The sequence below is a fragment of the Boleophthalmus pectinirostris genome, unplaced genomic scaffold, assembly GCF_026225935.1.
Source record: "Boleophthalmus pectinirostris isolate CB_2022bp ecotype Guang Dong unplaced genomic scaffold, ASM2622593v1 HiC_scaffold_5, whole genome shotgun sequence".
NCBI classification, from domain to species: domain Eukaryota; kingdom Metazoa; phylum Chordata; class Actinopteri; order Gobiiformes; family Gobiidae; genus Boleophthalmus; species Boleophthalmus pectinirostris.
In genome coordinates this window covers 31467009-31487091 of record NW_026571404.1, presented here as the reverse complement: position 1 = coordinate 31487091, position 20083 = coordinate 31467009, and positions in this window count along the sequence as shown.

The following is a 20083-nucleotide window of genomic DNA, read 5'->3' as shown; positions in this document are numbered from 1 at the left end:
GCCTTTTAACAATTCAACACATGTTTGTTTTAATGGTCCTCAAGATGGCGTCCATATTTTCAAAATACACAAGTAAAAACCAAAAATACAACCTAAAATTTCCACTTTATATCAGTCAAAAAAATTTTGCTGATTTATTTCTTTATTTTTTGCCGTACTATTCGTGCTTTCTCAGCTGTACTTGTAAACACTGGCCAGTTGAAAAGGACCTTTCTTACACTTACGCTAAATTACTTCCAAATGTCATCACAGCTTGTAATTAATGTTTGACCATTTGACTCAGTTTTCACTCCACACACTCCATTACACCTCACTGCAAACACCACTTCACTGACAAAACTGCTGGAGTAAACCGGATTTTTGTCCTGACCAGCAGAAGGCAGCTCTGGCTCACAAAAGCAGCTGTGATGGGAGGACTGCAGAGGAGGAAGAGGAGGGAGGGGGAGCGTTGATGTAACACTTTTTCTCTGTGTTCATTTCATTTGGCCTGCTGCAAGCTGTGCTCCGTTGTCAGGGGAGCCTCTGGTGTGTGCGTATGTGTGTGTGTATATAAGTGTGTGTGTGCATGTGTGTGTGTGGGCCTGATAGGATCCACCCGCACCTGAGAGAGAGCACAAGACATGGTTGCCATAGACACCAGCAATTATTCTGCAGCAAAGTGTGTCTGATAATAGGTTAATGCTGCGGAGAGGTGTCTTCATCACTAATTAGACAAACGTACAGCACAGCGCATGAGTCCAATGTAAAGAATGTGGGTTGTATGATCCTATAGTCAAGTCAAGTGTTAACCAGCTAAAGTAATGTACTTTTTAAGACATCGGTTTTACATAGACTGTTTAAAGAAATGGACTAAGGGAGTGTGACGTCTGCATAGCGTTCAGCTCCAGTCAAATGAAGCTCACAATGCTTGCAGTTATGGGGGTGGATTTAGAGGAATAGGAATTGATTTAAGGACAAAATAGCGGAATGAAAATCCTAAGATACCTCCAGTTTTCATAAGAAGGTCTGGAACGTTCAGGTATTCCACAAACTAGACTCTATAATCTCCAGTAGTCCAGGAGTAAACCCTCTCCTCTAGGAATATTCTGCTTTTTCTTGCACCTTGGATGCCATTTTTATTTTTTATTAATCTACAGTATACCTCAGTAGGAGCCCTCTGCATCAGGAGCAGAGGTCGGCTGTAGCTGCTGGGTCTGTCCCGTGGGCTCCTGGTGGAGAGTTGGAGCTTGGGCTTCATCTCTCCCCTGGCTCCTGTGGTGGTTCCTGGTGGTGGTGGACGTCTCTCTGCTCCTGATGTAGACGGCTCCTCTGATGGTGCTTTCTCAACTGGTTGGCCTGTATTCAGCCTCACATTTTACTATGTGTCGTTTTATGTATTTTAGCAGGTTAATGTGTGTGTGTGTGTGTGGGGGGGGGGGGGGGGTTTGGGTGGGTGTTGTGATGTTTGGTTGTGTCGAGTTGGGCAGCTGTGGGGGTTGGGTTAGTGGGTGGGTGGGTGGAAATGTGGGATTGTTTTTAATCTGTGTAAAGCACTTTGTGTTACATTTTTGTATGAAAAGTGCTTTATAAATAAAGTTTGATTGATTGATTGATTGACATTACAGGTTTGTGTTCTTCTGTTTCAACTTTTCTGGACCAAGCCTTAGAAATGCATTGTGTAGGGTTTTTTTCTGTTGTTTTTTCTGTCTGGCTGCACTGATGGTGAACCTGTAACTGATTACACTGCCTCTCCTTTTATACAGCCCAGAGAGGAAGTCCCTCCCCCTGGGTTTACGCCAACCCACAAGTAAAATTCCTGCAACTTCCTTGTTTCCCCGGTGTGCTACCTTTGTTTATCATCCGAGGCCTAAATCCCCCATTAAACTAAACAGTGCTCCAACTCAACTAGAAACACTAAAACCAAAAATTCTCCAAACCAATTTGATAAAACAAAAAGAACCAATTCTGAGGCTTCCCTCCACATGGTCTGGGCCAACACCTTCCCCTGAACCTATAAATATGGCTGCCGAAAGACACGCCTCCTCTTTGTTCCCAGACCATGTGGAGTCACAGGTAAGGTGGTAAGTTTAAACAAAAGGATATAACCAAATAAAATGAATTTAAAGTAACTGTGTGAATGTGATCAATTAAACTAAACAAAGACTAAACAAAACAAACCCAGGATAGTCTCATTTAGCTGTTTAGTTGATTGATAGATGTAAATGACATAAAGTGAAAAGAAATGGGGACAAAGGCCCTCTTTGTCACACGGACCCTCCACCAGAAAACTTACACAACACAGCTCTACGATACATGTAACTTTTGACCAAGTCCGAAGTTAAATAACTGGAGATGTTTTCTGATAATGTTTGACACTATTATTTTAAACATGGTGTATTTATTTTGTTAGCCTCTTGATTCTCCTCTTCTAACTTTCGATTTGAACATGATGTCAGGTCAGCCATTCTGATAGGCAAAAGGTGTCCGTATCAGCAAGTCAATATCAACACTGTCAACAGGTATCGGTGAGTTTTAACTTTTCAAAGTAACATTTTTGATCCTCAACATTCAATGACTTACTAACACAAAGTTTTCTCATATAAAGAAGGACACCGGGCACATTCTCTACTCAATCTCTTATGTAGTGCATGTCTTTTGGTCTTTTTGGTCTTCGTAAACCTTTGTACCTGACTGTATGTTTGTCTGACCAGGCTATAATGTGCTCTTGATTTTCTTAATCTGTGGTCTCCATGTCATTTTATTGCTTGTTTGTATGTTGTACCTATGTGTTGAACTGATGCCTCTTGGCCAGGACTCCCTTTAAAAAGATGTTTGTAATCTCAGAGGGATTCTTCTGGTTAAAGGTGCATTGTGTAACTTTTCTAGCGGAGGGTCGTCAAATGCTTTTTTTTAATGGAGATCTTATTACATAGTCTGGTTAATGTCTACTTTACATTTACTGCACCTTTAAAGAAAAGTTTAATCAAAATTCAATGTTGTTTTATCTCTGAATAATGTACCTCACTCACTGAAAGGACATAAAAAGCATACCAGACAACTAGTGGTAAAAAAAAACAAAACACCGTCTTTGCATTACTCCAGGTTGAGGTACTGTCATAGCGCCGTGTTTGGTGGTGGCGGCATTCCAATTGCTTTCACATTTACCATTTCTTGGATTGTATTTTGCATTGACTCCAGGAACAACATCACCAAAATACTCATAAATATTCTCAAATCTGTTGCCGGAATGTGTACGTTTTGTAGCTCTTTACAGGTGTCAAACAGTCTCTAGTGGGCTGCTCTGTTTAGTACCTCCTGCTGTGTTGTTTATCATAAGTACATGGAATATGAATGCTAATAAGCTATAACCTTCACATATTGTTGAATCCTGGGGCCAATGCGCATATAATTACTGCTATATTCAACTTGCATTTCAAACAGCCTCTTTATTGCAGCCTATGCACTTTTGTCATGTTGTTTGGGGATCTTCAGGCTCCTTATGTTCTCTCCAACTCACTGACACAGAGCAGACATTGCGTAATTGTCTGTAATTACATGTTAAAGGCCCCATATTACGCTATTTTCTGATCTATAATGTTGTTACCTCATCACAAACACACCTGGAGTTGTGTTTTGTTTCATGCACACAAAGACTGTATATTTAGGCTGAGTACTTATGTCAAACAGAAAACACTCCACCTTGTGATATCATGTACCGTATTTTCTGGACTATAAGTTGCTCCTGGGTATAAGTGGCACCAGCCAAAACATGCATAATGAAGAAGAAAAAACATAATTTTGCACCGGACTAAAAGTCGCACTTTTTGGAGGAAATGTATTTTATAAAATCAGAGACCAGGAACTGACATTTCATCTTGAAAGGCAATAGAATAAAGAATAGAATAGAATAAAATATATGTTAACATCACATATGAACAGTTATTCAGATAGCTATAACATAAACAACAGAACATAAGTTTACCAAACTCTCCATCTCACTCCAAATCACTAAATCCACTGAATTCTTCATCCTCGGTGTCACTTCTGAGCAACTCCGCGACCTCCGGAGGTAAACGGAGTGTCCCGTTCTGCGTAGCTGTCGTCGGACTCAACATCAGTTCCAGTTAGAATTATTCCGACCTTTCTGAATCCCGACAGGATTGTTTCGGTTGTCACTGAAGTCCAGGATTTGTCGATCCATCCAGTGACTTCCAGGAAATTTACATGGCGCACCTTCCTGGTTACCGTAAAGCTATGTTCTCCATTACAATTTCCGCCAATCCCTCACAAGTTTCTTGCTCACTCCAAACTTTTTTTCTGCTGCTCGATTACTGTTCTCGCCTGCATATTTCAGTACTTGCAGCAGGATAGAAGCTCATTCTGCAGGAGACATGGGCAGTAGAGTGTGAAGTGACAGTGGTACATGAGTAATGGGAGTAGGAGATACTGACACACAAGCCTAGAGCGACCTCTCGTTAATGTCAGTGTGAACATTTTAATATATAAGTCGCACCGGAGTATAAGTCACAGGAAACATCCAAACCATGAAAAAAAGTACAACTTGTAGTCCGGAAAATATAATAATATAGGAAGGGCTCCACTGTGTTTTAAACTATATACATCTTCACCTTCAATCATTTGATGAATTCAGCCCTGGAATTCTGCATCTCTACTGAACAAAAAGTAAAATGTAGCTGTTAACTTGAAAACTACTGCTTCATAACATACAACTTTAAGTATTTGCTAAGTCTGAATCATTTTTAATTAAATATTTGCTCACTATGCACAGTTCATGCTTTATTAAGGCTAATTAAGATGCAATTATCATTAAGCAGTACCTAGTTCGTTTTCATATGGTAGCCAAATGAAGAAATACTGTTTTTGCTGTATTTCTGAAATTGAGTTGAGACAGACGGAAGATTAAACCTTCAAAAAAAAACTTCTCTTACCATATGGCCCACTCGTCTCGGAGGATGGCGAGTGCTACAGTGGCAGTATTTTCACTCTTTCTTTCTAGTTTAGTGCAGCTTTAAATATCTGCGGCGCCAGACTGGAGTGTGTGCAGTTTCTCAAGGGACAGGGGACAGATAAATGAATAGTGGAAAGAATGAAAGACTGCCAGTAGAGGGCGCTGTGTGTTTTGAAACAAGAATCGCAGGGATGTGGTGCAGAAAAGGTATAATTATATCTAATTAAAGTTCATCCTTAGACTCCTACACACTTCACAGCTGACAAGCACAGGGCATCTGCTTTGTGAGAGAATACAGAACAGATACAACTGGTACAATAGTGCGTGTAGAGGCTTTGGTCTGTAAGGCTCAATGCAAGAAGATGTATGGATTAAAGGCAGTAATGTGGGATCGATTCAAAAATGTGTGTTTTCAATCATCCGTCTTCTAGCTTTTACTGATAACAATTCTAATACTGATTTATTCTTAGTTACAAAAACATTCCACATAATGGCCCATTTATGTTATCATTTTTTGTTGTTTTGGTTCTCAAGATGACTATCCAATCAGAAAGCAGATGGCACATCAGAAACATCATTTAAAAAGATTATGAGGAAGGGTTTGAGGTTTGATATTTCATGATAATTGTGAGATGATTGGACAAGATCTCGTACAACAAGATCTCGCCAGATGAAACTGTCAAGATTGTGGGCACATGAGAAAAATAATTTCATGAGACTTTTTCCCCATGAGTTTACCTTTGGTATGGACAAAAAAATAAGATCTGACCAGTTATACAGTTATACAATTTGAGAAGCTGTAGTTCCAAAATTCAGTACTACAATGACCAATAAAAGACTACATAAAATAAATACAAATAGTGACGCCACAATTGTAAAATGGGCTACTTATTTATTATAAAATCTCATCTTGTCTCGTTCTTGTGGAGCTAATCTCGTGGTTTGTCTCATCTCAAAAATTGTGTCTAGTCCTACCCTTAATTTTAATCCATGTTTGAATCAATGTCATTTTTAAAAGAAACGTACAGCTATAATGTTTAATCTAACACCTCATTTTGTAATTGTGTTTTTATATGTGTTTATTGTACATAATGTGGATGAATGATGAAATTTGGGACCTGCCCCTCAAATCTGCAAAACAAATTTACCTACGGGTATAAATAAAACAACCTAACCTCACCTAACCTAACAATATTAATGCAGTCATAACGTGGAATCTTTTGCACCTACTTTTTATCTAGTATGCCTTTTTTTATTGTTATATGTCACATAAGTGTAAAATAAACAATAATAGATTTTGGTTGCCAGTTTCAGTGCAGAAATTCAGTTGCTTTAAACCTAAAATGCCTCTCTCTGATCTGAATGGTCACTACCTAAACCTCAGCACCTACAGACAATCATGAACCAGTGCTAGTGCAGCCTCTTCAGCTCAGTGAATGAATTTTGGAGGTTCTGAGCTTTCACATGAGGCAAATACCAGTGCGTGGTCTTTTACTATAATGTATTTGTCCTTTTTTATTCAGATTAAGGAACTTGCATCTCACGTTCAGTTGTAATTGTGAAATATCTTTTTTAAACTCCAAGGGCTGCATATAGTTCCACTTCCTTTAACTAATACTTCCTGCTACTTTCTGTCACTGGGTGTCTGTAACTAAGCCTAAACCCACTAACCAAAAGGTCACTAGTTCAAACCTTGTCTATGTATGTTTTGTTGCACTTCAGTGAAATTGCAAACTGATTTGCAACATTATACATTTTACATTAATATCAGTACTGCAATCTGTATTTTTCTACTTAGCCAACTGATCCGACCCTGCATTTTTTATTTTTTTTAGTTACATAATTTACGTTTCAAATCTATATTTATTCTGCAAGCTCTAATTTGAACACTGTAAGCCTCTATTACTGCCGATCAATATCTGATTGCTTCGAGCCAATACTGGATAGATTTCTCATCGTAAAGGGACCTCCAGCTGAGCCTTAGAGCATGACCTGAAATTCACATTAAGTGCCAGAGACCACACTGTTTTATTTTCCGTTACAAGATAAAGCATGTTTTGTGTGCACAGTGTCTCCTCTAATTCATTTGCATAATGTGTGGTTAGCGGTTATGTCTTTAGACTAAAGGGAATAAATACGGCTCCTGAGGATTCATTTACTATGAATATTTGAATCTAATCCATTGTAATATTGCATTATGAATGTATCTCTTCTCCCTTAAAGGTTTTTCTAGGTATTTTTGAGCTATAAAACCACTTGTAATTTAATAAATGCTAATAAGGTAGATCTGTTACTGTCATATTTTGGAACATTCCAGGCAGAGCAATGAGATATCCATAGAAACAAGCAGGTAAGTGACTCCCTTTAACCATCTCCATCACGTGTTGTGTCCTTGGGCAAAACACTTTCCTATTTTCCCCGTGTGAATGTTGTCTGAGTGATTTGTCGAAGCTCTCTCAAGAAAATTTGAAGAGTGTATGCATACCGGTCCATATAACGCACACTGTCACAAGTCATGTTTATTCCTCTTTATCTGGACAGAGAGTAGACTGCAGAGTTTAGAGCATTGTTTCCCAAAGACTGAGTCACGATTCTCAGGTGGGTCACAGATTTCTTTGGGTCGCCTTATCACGATCTGCATATAGGTCTGCAATGTACCGTTCTGACACATGTTTTCTATCTTTTGTAATCTTTTTATAATTATTTTATTGACTATTTTGTTCCAATGTTGCTGGTTCAAATGAATGCTGAAAAGAAAAAGAAATGGGCTACATTTAATGTCCAAATAGGCATCGCATGGATCCTTTTATTGTTGGTTCAATGACTGTTTTTCATTGTTTAAACTTGAGTAATAATTGTTCAGAGAAACACGATCACTCATACACAATAAACACAATAAAATATCCTCATTAATGTTCAATAATGGTCAAATCCACTTTTATTTTGTGATTTACAAATAATGTCTATTGACTTGGGCTGTGAAGATTTGTGACTTTTAAAATATTGGGTCCTCAGAAAAAAAAGTTTGGGAAACACTGGTTTAGAGAATAATGGCCAAAAATAATAGTTTAGTAAGTATGTTTGGATGTAATATCTGATTTCAAGTTAACAGCTACCTTTTATCTTTAGTTTTGTAAAGACTGACAATTCCACATCTGAAATTATTCAGTTATTCTAGTGAAGGTGCACGGAGTTTAAAAACACAGTGGAGCACTTCCTGTATTACCATATGTCATCACAAGGTGGAACCGTGTGTTTTCTGTTTGAAAGAAAAGCTCAGCCTATAAATATGCAAGGTTTGAGTGTTAAACATGTGTGAATGAAACAAAACACAACTCCAGTTATGTTTGTGATGAGGAAACAACATTATAACACAGATCAGAAAATAGTGTAATATGAGCCCTTTAATTTGAGCATCACATATTAACTCACTATAGACAGAAATCCAAATCATTAGTTAAACACATCCTTCTCCAATCACCTCATGTCTTTATGAAACCACCAGTAGCATATAATAGCCTGATGCATTAGTCTGTAAGCCGCTCTGTCTGGAGATATCCTGTGGTGTCTGTCTGTATGTGTGCCCTCGAGACGTCCTTGTGTGGCGTGAGGATGTAATCTGTGTGATACACGGCGCCCCCTGCCCTGTGCCCGCTCTCACACGCCACATTATACAGGCGAGCCTTTAATTGCTCGTGACATTCATTTACCCACCAGGACTCTCACCTTCTGCAGTACAACGCTGTGGTTAGCGGAGCTGTCTTAAGGTGTGAGGCCAGGGAGATGGGTTTATATGGGTTTCATGCTTCCAATAAAAAAATATATGTATTTTTGAAGAGCGTTAATTCATACAAAAATACATAAATTGTTCTAATAAAATGCATAAATAACCAGAAACCAAAACATGAAAATATATTTACATAATATTTTTTTTTAAAAGATTACGATTAAGAGCACAAAAAATATATATAGGCATACATACTTTCATATGTAATGGTCATGATCACATTTTTATACAGTGCTGTTCTTCACCTTCAAGGCTATTAAAGTGCTATACATCAAAGAACCACTCACCCATTCACACACACACATTCATACACCAGTGTACGCAGACACTGGGGGCAAGGTAGGTTAAGTGTCTTGCCCAAGGACACAACAACGGCTTTCATCTGTGGGAGCTGGAATCACACTGTCAGTGGACCTGACTGCAGTGGAGAAGCACTCTCTATTCTTTGCTTTCAGTGGAGATGGAATGTTCCACACTAGGTTATGATACTTATCTATCTCTGGAGACAAGGTGACACAATCAGACTTTATTTTTTTATTGTTTATTTTTTATTTATGTATTTATTTTGGGCAAGTAATAGATTTACATTCTTATACAATATAGCATATAAGCGTATAACATAAGTGAATTCATAATAGAAATAAAACTCTTCTAAATCACTAAAATGCTAAATCACATGTCATATCTGTGGCGATTCGACGCTGCTCACAGTAAACATGCATGTTTTTTAGTGTTTTGTTTGTAAGAGAACGTAATATGCAGAAGCAGTTTTTGAGAGTTTAGAATAGTTTTTCCTCAGTCACCCACTCAAAGTTGTATTTAGAGTGATTCGTGTGTGTTCGAGTAATATTTATTTTCCTGCAATCAAGATGCCATTGCTTCAGAAATAAAAAATAAAATGTTTTAGATTAATATTTTGGTATTAAAAGTCCAAAATATAAAATAATGATTCACAGGTCTCATAAATAACAATGTGAAAAACAGAACTAGTTGATTAGAAACCAGTTTGCAAGTGATCCCTGCCTTATCCATTCCAAGCATACTAATCATTCACTGTGATGAGTTTTTAATAAGAATTTTTCAGTTTTTAGTGAACAGAGCAGAATTTTGCAGTAGGTATAATGCTACCAACAACTAGCATACAAACCACACACCTCCTGATTAACTGAAATGTTTTCTAATTAGATGCAGAGAGCACACAGTGGACTTATTTTGACCTGAAAAGCTGCTTATACAATACATATATCTGTACTGGAGCAAGAATATTTTTTGCTCAAATACATGGAACCAAATCAGGTACAGGCTTTTAAAGGTCCTATATTATTCAAAATTGGCTCACAAAAAAACAAAAAACAACATACCCAGAGTTGTCTTTTATTTAATTCACATTTATTTAAGTAATCTTTTATTAGTCTGTTTATGTCTCTGCTCTGTTCCACTTTGTGATAGTGCAATGGTAGTTTTCAAGTTAACAGCTACATTTTACTCTTAATTCTGGTCAGTGGCGGAGTTAGCAATTTGAGGGCCTTAGGCGAACTTGAGTTTGGGGCCCTGAATATAATGCACTGTTGTTGTTGTTTTTTGAGTGGGGGGGTTGTATTTCTTTAATATGTATTGCATCGGTCTGTTTTTTCCCCATTGTTCATGAGACACGCACATCTGTATTTGAATTAGGCTGGATTGGAAATTTGTCTTATTAGTTAGGTAGCCTACTAGATAACCAGAGCTGACAGTAGTTTTATTTTATTTAGATTTTTTTTGCGAGTACAATTCCATTTTTTTCACATCCATTACATATGATTATGATTATGCTATGTTCAAATCGGAGTCCAGCTGACTAGTCCATTCTAAAGTGAAAGGGAGGGATGCTTTGACAGTTAAAATAGATTTGAAAATAAGGTACTATTTTGATGTTTTAAAAGTAAACTACTCTCATTTAATGTCATTTTGAGAGAGAATCAAATTGCTCGGATGCCTCGACCATTAGTGGCACTGAGGGCAATTGGTCGGGGGCCCCTCCAGGTTCAGTAGGCTAATGGTAGCACCGCCTCTGATTCTGGTGTATGGAGTTTAAAAACAGTGGATCTCTTTCTGTATTACCACATGACATCACAAGGTGGAATAGAGTGTTTTCTGTTTGAGAGAAGAACTGCAAATGCAAAGTTTGTGTTAAACACGTGTGAAAGAAACAAAACCCCGCTCCAGGTATGTTTGATGAGAAAATAACGTTATAACATAGATCAGAAAATAGCGTAATATTGACTTTTTACAGCAATAAAACACCTGCAATTAAATAAATGCAAGGTCAAAAATTAACACCCGAAACAAGAAGATCTGGTGTCTGTTACAAAACAATCATCTCAACAGTATTAGCTTTAGTATTTGTCTGTGGTGTCCCTCTATTGTCAGTCAATACACTGATTGCAGCTTTTCTCAGCCGATACATGCATTGATTTTCAGTGTGTATAGACCTCCACCTATTGACCCCTAGGTGACCTCAAACCTAATCATACAGTCCTGTGCGTTGGACCTTATCTGAGGAAAACATACCAAATGTGGTGCAGTGGAAATTGTAACTGGACTTTTTCATTTGTGCACATTTCCAGAGCCCTGTGACAGTATTATGACTCTAACAGACTACTAAACTATTGATCAGTCTGAAAACCTTAGATGTTATTTCAGCTATAAAAAGGGAACAAGGAGTGAAATAACAGTTGTTTTATAATAGATAAATACATAAATAATACAATGTAGTATTTTTGATGGTAGGAATACAATCATAGGATATAGAAAATGAAAGGGCCCACATTACGCTATTTTCTGATCTATGTTATAATGTTTTAGCCGGTTTCACTTCATAGAAACCATCTGACCTTGCAGCGTTAGAATTTGTTGGCTCAACAGTAGGCGGTCTCCTTTTTTTATTTAACCAATCGCTGCTATTTGGTTGTGATGTATGTAATGCGCCACTAACAGGACTAATCGGTATATTAAGCTTTTCCCAAATCCCGTAAGAAGAAGTACAATAACGACTTTCCCCTTTATAAAGTTCACCAAACATTGTCTTTGTTCCGGCTTTAAATCCTCGATCTTGGGAATCATTGCCAACACAGAATGTATGACTCTTCACTGATTGGCTGGTGCCCGAACTCGCACTTCCGGGGTTTTTGCAAGCCATCTAGTTATTCCTATTCCTGACCTAGTCGCTGGAGAGAAATGAAATTGAGCGGAGGCACTAGGTGGCGCCAGCCTGGCTAATAATGTTTTTCCTCATCACAAACATACCTGGAGTTGGCGCTTTGTTTCATTCATACATGTTTCACACACAAACCCTGCATATTTAAGATTCTTATTTAGTGTTCTTCCCTCAAACAAACACTCAGTTCCACCTTGTGATATACAGGAAGTGCTCCACTGTGTTTTTAAGCTCTATACAGCTTCACTAGAATCATTTGGATCATTTCAGACCTGGAATTGCTTCTCTTTACTGAACAAAAACTCAAAGGTAGCTGTTAACTTGAAAACTACTGCTTCTTAACATCACAAGGTGGAACAGAGCCTTTTGAGTTTTGGAAATGTAGATAGATTAATAATGTAGGATTACTCACTTCAAAATGCAACGCTGGATAAGTTTCTGAGAAGGTAACAAGGGAACAAGGCTTTCTTGTGAGCACAAGAGTCATTTTTTTGTAATATAGGACCTTTAAAGTGTCAGTGGGGACTGCGTATTTTAGAAATCTTTACCAGACATCTGAAACTGTGATTTAAAATAGTGCAGCTCTGTACACTGGATAATGCTGTGTGAACTGTTATTAATCTTATGCACCTTTAGTTCGCACTTTTGTAAAAGCCTCTTATGTAAGTGTTGAAAATTAGCATCTTTTCCTATAACACTTGAAACTCTGCATCAGGTTCGTCTAATCTAATGTAACTGCACGGAGGAACATTTACCCTGACATTATTTAACAATTACCACTAAACCAGATAATGTGTCAGTTCTGTGGAGAGCCTGCTCAAAGTACGGATCGGATGCATATTTATCAAAAACATACAATTATATTGTCATGTATAAATACTAATACTGTATACATCAATTAATCATCTTATATTATCTTTATTATCTCACTCATGACTTGTTTTAGTATATCTTTGGCATAAATGTTGGAAGGTAACAATGTTCAGAAGTAAAAGTACACTATTTAAGTACAAATTTTAAGTGTCTGTACCTAAAATTTAAATCAAATTTTACAGTGGATACATTTTACTTTCACTTCATTACATTTGAGAAAGTGTATCTGTACTTTCTGCTCCACTACATTTTAGATCTGGACTGAAAAATCCAAAGTACTTTTCTTTATGGTTTGAGACCTGCTGAAATGATGGAGACTTTTTTTTTTTAGCACATTTACTTTGAGTTAACGTCCCAACTTTGAGCTCTGGTAAATTATTTTTCAAAATCACTACATTTCATTCAATAATTGTTCTAAAAATCTCTTCTTAAATACTTTTACTTTTTACTATTAAAGTACATTTTTAAACAGGTGCTTTAATACTTAAATACTTAAAGGTGATTTGTGTAACCTTTTCTGGTGGAGGGTGGAGGGTTTCCCAGTGTGGCTTGAAACCTTTTTATCACCACGGAGACCAAACCAGACCAAGTTACAGGTCAGATCTGTGGAGAGGTGACCCCACTCAGTCAGAATTCCTGTTTTTGAGCAACAAAACCACCTGTAATTGAATACATCTAAGGTAGAGCTGTTTAATATCATACTGTGGAACATTCAAGGCAGAGCAATGACATATCCATAGCAACCAAACAACCAAAACGTTACACAGTGCACCTTTAAGTCGATTTTTTTCATGTGATGCCTTTACTTTTACTTGGGTATCTTTTTGCCCTTGTATCTGTCCTTTAACTTACGTAACAAAACTGAGTACGTCACCACTGAATGTTACACAGTGAGCATTTTTAAAAGTAATGCGCAATCTTAGCTATGACATCACATTTTCCGCTTTAGCCTTATATACTGCAAATACATTTCTAAGATATACAAGTGAAAGTATCTTGGCTTGGCTCAGCATGACATTAAAATAGTCTATACCCAATCACAGCCCGGCTTTCATAATTCTGCTGCTGTCCCCCTCTCTCCTCCACACAGCCTGGTTCTCCCTTATCAGCTCAGGTCCACACTGACGCTATTCACTATATCCTATGTGTATGTGTAATATGAGCCACCTGCCTGGACCTGATTACATAGGGACTTATCAACTGCCAACATGCCAGCGAAGTCCCACCTGCAGCGTGCTTTGAGCTGGTGGCACCCTGAGTTAAGTCCCTGTTTAATACCCATCCGCAGTTATTCTTACGGGCGGGCGGGCTTGTTGATTCTTTGCAGTTCCTCAAAATGCGTGCTGCTGTCAGTTGAGTTCTCCGGAGATAATCAAATCATAATGGGATGTTGGAATAATATTGTTTTGGCTGCCGTTCGGAGGCTGAGATTTCACTTAATGTCTCCGGCATGCTGGGAAGTGGAGATTAGAGCCGTGGAGTGCAGGGGATAGAAGTATGAGGAGAGGTGATGTTTACAGCGGAGTCTAAAATGGATGTCCAAAATGTTGCATGTAGGATTAAAGGTGCATTGTGTAACTTTTCTGGTTGGAGGTTCATCACCTGCTTGTTTCTATAGATATGTCATGTATACTTTGCCTCAAATGTTCTACAGTATGACATTAAACAGCTCTACCTTACATTTATTCAGTTACAGGTGGTTTTATAGCTCAAAAATACATAAGAAAGCAGGCATTCTGACTGTGTGTGGGATTGCCATATTGCCACATAGCGCTTTTCCACCTTCAAAGCACTCAAAGCGCTTTACATCAACCATTCACCCACTCACACACACACACACACACACACACACATATATATTGAATATAGAGCTCCGGAGCTCGTCTCGTTCTTTCTGAAACAAATTGCTCTGAAGCACTGCCTCGGAGCTCGTCTCGCAGCAGCCGCTCACGTGACCAAAGTGACGAAGTGTCGGATCTTCCCCCTACTGCTTCGCTCTGCGTGTCAATTGCTTCAGTGTATTTAAGCGTTTCATTGGCTCAGCGAATGTTCCACTCTGCGATTGGTTCAGAGTGCTTCAGAGTGTTGAGCGCACTTCCGTGGTTTGACAAGCGCTAAACTGCTACAGTATAAAAGATTCACCAATATTTCTTAAAAATGTTGGGTAGTGAGGAGTATGGTGTGACGTTAGTGGTGATTTTGATGACTTTTGGCGACTTTTGACATTTGTTTCATTTTCGATGGCATCTACAAGTGTAAAAAGCGATCCATGGTTTGGGATCAACTTTGATCTAATTCCACCTAACAAGGTAACACCTATTTTCTTATTTACAGCATGCTATTTATGTTGCTCTTTACATATTATTTTAAATAATCATTATTATTGTTGTTGTTGTTAGGTACGGTGTATGCTCTGCACGCAACTATTGTCTTACTCTAACAATACTTCATCGATGCTGAGACACCTGCGTGCCAGTGGTTAAATTTGTCCACTAGAGGTCAGTGTTTCTCCAAGGCCTCAGACACGTCGAACCATTTGAGACAATATTGCGGCTGAGGAGTCAATGCTTCACGAGGCTCCATTCGCCCATCACTACCGATATTTGCATAAGCGTTATCAGCTATCAGCCATAAATCTCCAGCAAAGGCCAATATTTATGTTATTAGGCTCTTTTTTTCAGACCAAGAGTTTTTCATACCTGACAGTTTCAACTGCTCACTAGCGGTCTTCCTCAGAGTCATGTGATGTTGTTGTGTCGTGTCCGCTCAGTTGATTTATACAGGTTTTGGCACGGCCTTCCATGTGCCATCTGCAGTCAGGCTTCCTTCGGGACAATATCCCAGGTGTGTGGGACTGAAAAAGCCCCTGATCCCAGTTTATAGTCCCCTGAGGAAGAGCGCTAGTGAGCAGTCAAAACTGTCAGATATGAAAACAAACTCTTGGTCTGAAAAAAGAAGCTAATAACATAAACTATCGGAAAACCAAATGAACCTCACTGGACTAGAGGGCAATATTTTATTTGGTCCATCCAGCAGCGTATATGCATGAAAAACATATGCATAAAGTTTGTTTGAACACTTTAGTCCAAAGGGGGTACTGAAAAATGTGACTACAGTGGACTCTAGGGATGTAACAATAACCAAAATATTGTGAGACTGTATCGTCAAAAGTCTCACAATATTATCGTGGACCATCACAATATATCGAATTACAAGTTTCTTTGCTTAAATGAATAGTTATGTTGCAGCAATAGCTAAAAAAAAAAAAAAAACAGAGGAAGCTACATAGACCATGATTCTTTGCTCTGATTACTGACTACATGAAAAATTACCTTACCAGCACTTTTAAATCTTAGTTCATTGGGATAAGTCTTATTTAGGCATTTTAAAGGGACAGTTCGGCATTTAGGACATAGGACCTTATTTCCTAGTGAGCCAGAGTGTTGGAGACATGTGGAGACTCTTTTTTGAAAAATCCCATCCAGTCCTTGTATTTGCAGAGGTCGCTAGTGCTAGGCCTCGTCTTACCCACTCCACAATGCACTCAAGGCAAAACAGCTATAATGCCAGACTGCTGATGTGAATGTCTGTGTCGATAGAATCATTTTAGAAGCAAACCAACCTTGCATATGAAGGATTTATGTCTGAGCAGCAGCAGTGATTTGTACTTCTTGATAGAAACCTCAGCAGAGGCGGACTGAGAATATGAGAAAATGGTCCCTCAACATGCGACGATTCATGCAAAGCAAGGTTAATTTTATTTCAAACATTATTCTATCGACACAGACATTTACATCGACAGTCTGATGTAATAATAGATTTGCTTCAGGTGTTTTATGGAGTGGGTAAGACTGTTTTTAGTGGCAGGTTAACTATGGCCATTGACATGCGCTAGCCTAGCACCTGCGACCTCTGCAAATACAAGGACTGGATGGAATATTTTAAAAAGTGTCTGTACACGTCTCCAACACTCTGGCTCAGTAGGAAATGAGGTCCTATGTCCAAAATTCCGAACTGTCCCTATATAGAGAAAATATTGTATCAAAAGAATTGGATATCCCTATTGGACTCTGCACAGTTTGTAATAAAAGAAGGTTGTAGATGAGATTGTACTGAATTTTAATTCAATAATTTTAGCAAAATGACCTAAATTGTTCCTATATATTGACCCAAAAATATCGGTAGCAGTCATCGGCCAAGATAAAAAAGTATATCAGTCAATCTCTTGAGTACTGAGTGTGTCACTGAGTATTGAGTGTATCATTGAGTATATCCTTGAATTTGAAATTTTAGTATCGTGACAACACTACTGCACTTTTGAAATGCTATGAATATCTACACTGAATCTATACTTAAGCATTAGACACCTGGAGGTCAGTACACATTCTATGCATTTCCATGAATACGCTAACATCTTCCACTCTCTCTCTTTATATATGCTCCTGTGAAACTAACACAAAGCTAACCCTCCTCCTTTAACACAGAGGAAAGGACATACATACATGAAGCTGGCCCGGTCTCACATTTTCACAGCTTCAATGGCAGAAAATCTATAGACCTTTTCTGGGAGGAGGAATTCCATTAGATAATAGATATGGAACCCAAGTCCATTCCCCTGCACCTTATCTTCTGTCGGGGTGAGACATCGATCCTGGAGGCTTCAGCTCAAACTGCCAACAATAACAGGAAATTGATGGACCACAGTGAGCAGAGGAGGGGAGCTTTGTGAGTGGAAGTAACAGCATTTTCTTGGCCACCTATGTATTGTAAATCGCGTTGGACTCGTAATTAATGGTCAATACCAGCGTGGGTGGGTTGTAGATGGTTAAACATATGACAGAATTAAAATGAATATGTGAAAAATGGTTAAAGGACTTATATTAAGTTGTTTTCTGATCTATGTTATTATGTTTCCTCATCAAAAACATACCTGCAGTTATGTTTTGTTTCATTTATATGTTTAACACTCAAGCCCTGCATATTTACGCTGAGTATTTCTCTCAAATTGAAAACACTCTGTTCAACCTTGTGATGTCATGTGATAATACAGGAAGTGCTCCACTCTGTTTTGTAATTCCATACACGTTCACTTGAATCATGTGGAAAATTCCTAGCCTGATTCATCTGCCGGTTTCACTTCGTGGAAACCGTCTGACCGTCTGAGCATTAAGATTTATTCGCTCGACAGTAGATGGGTATTTTTTTATTTAACTAAACTGCTATTTGGTCGTGACGTATGTAATGTGCCAAATCCCGTAGAAAGAAGGACAATAATGTCTTTTCCCTTGATACAATTCACCAAACATTCTCCTTGTTCCGGATTTAAATCCTCGATCTTGGGAATCGTTGCCAACACAGAATGTATGGCTTTGTCTACATCCATCCACTTTGTTTACTGTTGTGCTGTACCACAAAAAGGGACCCAGACAGGCACTAAGTTTGACGTCATCGCTTCACAGCTCTTCACTGATTGGCCAGTGCGTGGTCTACAACTTCCGGGGTTTTTTGCAAACCGTCTAGTGTATTCTGATTCCTGACCTAGTTGTTGGAGAGAAATTAAATTGAGTGGAGGCACTAGGTGGCACCAGCCTGGCTAGATACTTCCAGTCCTGGAACTGAACTTGAAAATAACCGCTTCATGACATCACATTGTGTAACAGAGAATTTTGAGGTTTGGAGATGTAGACAGATTAGTAAAGGGTTGTGTGAATGAAACAAAACACAACTCCACGTATGTTTTTGTAGAGGTAATGACATTATAACATTAAAGCTTGCAATCGTCAATTTGTGTAATATAGTACATTTTAGTATGGGAGTTAATTGTACGAACATATTTAGATCACCGTGTTACGTTCTATTGTTTAAAATGATATATTCGTCCCAAAAACAACATATTAACACAGCTGTCTTTTGATCTTTGAGCTAGGTCACGCTCCCTTCAGAGCATTATCGCATTACAGTAGCACATAATTTAGATCACCATGTTTCCTTCTATTGTTTTGAAAAGGCTATAGTCGCCAAAAACAGCATATTAACACGTTGGTCTAAAAGCTAAGTCACTCCCTCTTCAGAACACTATTGCATTATAGTTTGTGTGCATTTTGCTAATGAAACTACTGCACATCGCATCAGCTTTGTGAAGTTGTAGTATATAGTTTTGTATCACGCTGAGCTTTGGATAAGTTTGTACTGCACTAACCCAAACAACATGTCTTTAGTTTTTGGTCTCCCTTCCTCTGCTGTCTGTGCTCCCCCTTCAGAGCACTGTCACAACACAATCAGGGTGTGTTGCGCTAATGAAACTACTGCACATCGCATCAGGTTTGTGAAGTTGTAGTGTATTGTTTTGTGTCATGCTGAGCTTTAGATACAATTGTACTGCACTAACCCAAACAACATGTCTTTTGTTTTTAGTCTTCCACCCTCTGCTGTCTGTGCTCCCCCTTCAGAGCGCTGTCACAACACAAATCAGGGTGTGTTCCGCTAATGAAACTACTGTCATACTACTATCATGCTTTTGTATATTTATGAAAAACTGTCGTGTGGGAGCATGATTGACGTACACTACTCAGCTCCAAAAAGTCCGCTTTGCATAATACCCCTCTTTAATGTACCACTTTTACACTTGGAGAAGCCTGACATGTTAGTGAAGAGCATTGTAAATCTGAGCCGTCATCTTGTCAGCTGGCGTTACCAAACATTAAGGCACTTAAGATTTGGCCCTCCTTTGGTAATTCAAAGCCACTTGTACCGACCTTACCCATACCAGCCGAGACACACAGGGCTAGTTAGTTACACAGTTATCTTCAGGGACGGGCGTACATGGAATCCAGGCATCTCATTTTCCACCCGGCAGCGGAGGTTTCCTATCAGAGCTGCCAGGTGCTGTGTGTGCCGAGCCTGTTACCTGGCAACCACTGTAAACACTATCAGGCCATGGTCACATGACAGGTACGGGTCAAGTCAGGGAGACAAGGGAGGGACATTACAGTTTATTGCCTATTTTACTGTACGGTTCAGAAAATGAAAGGTTTACACAATTTAAATACATTATCTTTTTTCATTTTAGTAATTTAGGGTAAAAATACAATGTAACTTTACTGGTGAGGATTCTGATGCCTGCTTGTCTCCATGATGTTATTGCTTTCCTTTTTCCACAGCATGACATTACACATATCTATGTTGAATTTATGCAGTTACAGGTGTTTTTATTGCTCCACAGATCAGCCTCACGTACTTGTCTCCATGGAGATGAACAAATAAATAAAATGCTATAATG